Genomic DNA, 3756 nt, shown 5'->3' on the forward strand with positions numbered 1-3756 from the left:
TCTCGAAACTTTTGTGTTACTCACCCCTTTTACCCATTATCAACAACATAATACAAAAGAGAACTTTACTAGAGTTAGCACACCCGAATTTAAAATGTTTCTACTTGCAACAATTGGCAACCAATGCCATAGCCTCCTTTTACAGAGTTTGGAGGCCTTTATTCCTTAGAAATCTTTCTAATGTAGGTAGGAAAACCACTTTTTCTAATATTTATATATAGAGTTTGGTTTTATGAGTAGATTACAAAGACGATGGAGGTTAAAGTTTTGTCAAGAGAAACTATTACACCTTCGTCCCCAACTCTCCCTCATCTTCAAACCTTTCAACTTTCACTTCTTGATCAATTGTCTCCGATGCTTTATATTCCATTTTTATTGTTCTACCCCATGGAAACAAATTATGATATTGATCACCAAGATCCTAAGAAAACAATTGCTACCCTAAAAAATTCTTTATCAAAAACTCTTAGTCGTTTTTACTTATTGGCAGGAACAATCATTGACAAATCCATTCATTGTAATGACAAAGGAGCTGTTTTTCAAGAAGCAACCGTAAGCTGCAACATGTTTGAGATCCTTAAAGAACCAAACAACGAGGTTTTAACAAAACTCCTCCCATGTTCTTTGTCGTGTACCACTAAGCCAGTTGAAGAATATACTCAAATTGTTGTTCAAGCCAACATCTTCAAATGTGGTGGAATTGCAATCTCGCTTTGTTTATTGCACAAACTTATAGATGCAGCTACTTTCAGTTGTTTTCTAAGATCATGGGCCACCACCAACAGAGAATTATTCGTTATCTTTTGATTCATCTCCAAATAATAATATGGTATGTTATGACTACAATTCATTTTCTTCCCTCTTTCCACAAACAGACTTGTTGCCTTTTCATAAACCGGTCGTAACGTCGAGTACTACTCCCGCTCGTAAACGTCGTTTACGAAGATTCGTTTTCTGATCGAAAGCGATATTAGACCTAAAAGCTAAAGCCAAATCTAGTGATGTACCAAATCCAACATGTGTTGAAACACTAACTGGGTTTATTTGGAAATATGCCATGAAAGTTGCTGATCATGATAATTCTCAGAAGCCATCAACTTTGTCTCATGTTGTAAACATGAGGAAGATAATAGAACCATCATTGCCTGAATATTCTGTGGGGAACATTCTGTGGGGCACAGTTGCTCATTATTATTCAACCACAAGCCATGAAGAAATTGAGGATTTGGAGCTAAGCAAATTGGTAAGTTTATTGAGACAATCATTTAAAAAAGTCAACAATAAAGAATACATAAAAGAGTTGATTATGGGATCTGATAAAGGAAGAAGTGATGGTGTTATGAAGTTAGTTGTTGAGATAAATAAGTGGCCAGTATCAAATTATTACTTTTTCACGAGTTTGAAAAATATGAATTGGAATGAAGCTGATTTTGGGTGGGGAAAACCTTTATGGGCTGCCATTGCTGGGGATTCAAATGACATAATGAAGGGTAATATTGTTATTTTGTTAGATAGTGTATTGGATGATGGCTCAATGGAGGCATGGATTCTATTAGATGAAAAAGAAATGCAACTTTTAGAACGAAATCGACAATTTCTTGAGTTTGCATTGCTGAATCCAAGTATAAATTTCCCATGAGAAAATTGATGAGATTTTTCTATAATAAAATTAATCTCTCTATGTTATTGTCTAAAGAATGAGCATATTGTAATAAATGTTTACTCGTTTCGGTTGAGTTATGAATTTTTCTTTTAATTTACCTTTGATTTTATATTAATCTTGTAAGATTCATCTTTTAAAGAAAATGAAGTGCATGTCAATTATTGCGAGTTAAATTCACTAACTTTGACTTAAAATTATAAGCTAGTGACTATTAACTTGATCCTTTCTTGTACCTTCATTTAGAGTGAACTACTTTTGTATGGCTTCAATTATAATTTTTTAATGGTTTTTTAGATTCCATTCTTGTTCTATCTCTTTTCTCTACTTCTCCTATTGGTTCAATAAAGATTGAGAATTTGATAATTGATTGTGCATTTTAATTGATTTTGAGATGAAACCCCATGTTTATCTAATATTGGATCAGAGTCCATGAAGTTTAAATGAGCATTTAATTAAAAGAATAATCTGGTCCAAGAAATAAGAATAATAAATCCAAAAGAGTTAGACGTCATATTCAAAGGACATATTGAAGATCATGCAGTATGTGTCATCTAAAAGTTATTGAAAGTATGAAAACTAGAATGAAATTGAATCCAAAGTAGCACAAACCAAAATGATATTTTGATATGTATTTTAACACTTAACATGAACTAATAAGCAAGTATAACTCGATTGATATATGAATGTGCTAGTAACTACCAGATTTGAGGTTAAAATCTCTCTATCCATTATACTAAAAAAAAAAAAAAGACCTAAAAAGGCCTCAAAATTTGGAATGCCGGTGGGAACAAAAATAAAACTCTATTGAAAATAAGGAACATCAAGAAGCGAAAAAAAAAAAAAAAAAAAAAACTATATATTTGGGGTTATTCAAGGCAATAGGATGGTTGGGGTTGTGCCGATCAATATGATGCACAACTCTTTTTCATAAAATTATGGTAATTGCTCAATTGATATATAGATATATTACTGACTAAAAGGGTTGTGGTTTGAATTCCAATAATCTCGTTGGACTAAAAAAAATCTTAAGTCCCAATTACTAAAGTATTGATATATAATATAAAATTTATCATAATCCATAAACTTAAATTTTTGGGTTGATAGATGATTTAATATGGTACTAGAGAGTTTTCATCCTTTTTTTCAGTTAAACGCTTGAATAATTTGTCAAATTCTAAAAATATGTAGCAAGTTTTTAATGTTTTTAACTTTAATTTTTTATGTTTTCTAACCTTGATTTTACTTTTTAAAACATCTCTAAAAACTCGATAATATAGAAAACAAAGAAGTCAAAAATGGGAAGTAGTGTCTAAAAACTAAATAGTTATCAAATGATTGATAATTGTAATAGAATTGAAACGATAAAATTCTTTACTGCTAACACACTTGTATGCTACTAGTGGTATGTTAATTAACTTGAGCCTGTTTATATATATGGATCACAACTTAGCAAATAGTAAAGATACGATATAGTCCTAAATAATTGCATGTAAAGTTTCGAATTAAAACTATTTATTAGTTGGTAGCTAATTTCTTTATTTGCTTATTTCTTATAATTTAAAATGTCAATGATGTGAATTCAACAATTGAACCATTGCATGAATTTGAAGGAACAATTACAAGAAGAAAGATAAAGAAGATTCAAGAGGCATTTATACTACATCTTCAAAACCTAGCAAATTCACAAGAACCGACAAACAATTTTGAACCCAATTATATATATATTAATTCAATGAATCAAGAAGAGAATGATAGAAGATGACACTGGAAAATTCTAGTAGTTTAAAATTTGACATGATGATAAAAAAAAAAAGTGTAATTTCCATTTTTATGAAGATTAAACAAAATTGTAATTTGTTTGTCATTTCTCACATTGTCTCTGGTATAGTTTTCAATTTTATATTATTTTATTTTTATTTTGAATAACAATTCACTACAAGAATTTCGAATTTTAATGTCGGTTTTAAATCGACATTAAAGCGCTTTAATGTCGGTTGTCAACTGAAGCCCAGAATCCATTGAAGTCTTTTAAACCGATATTGAAGTCCAGAATCTATGTCTATTTTTTCAATTATTGTCTGTTTTTTTAAATT

At 30.2% G+C, this 3756-nt stretch overlaps 1 pseudogene; it reads left to right on the top strand.

Annotated features, from left to right (window-relative positions):
* The first annotated feature begins 252 nt into the window (after positions 1-252).
* LOC120084946 (akuammiline synthase 2-like) lies at positions 253-1639 on the top strand (annotated as a pseudogene).
* The last annotated feature ends 2117 nt before the right edge of the window (positions 1640-3756 follow it).

The sequence above is a fragment of the Benincasa hispida genome, chromosome 1, assembly GCF_027475165.1.
Source record: "Benincasa hispida cultivar pf3 chromosome 1, pf3_genome.v1.1, whole genome shotgun sequence".
NCBI lineage: Eukaryota > Viridiplantae > Streptophyta > Magnoliopsida > Cucurbitales > Cucurbitaceae > Benincasa > Benincasa hispida.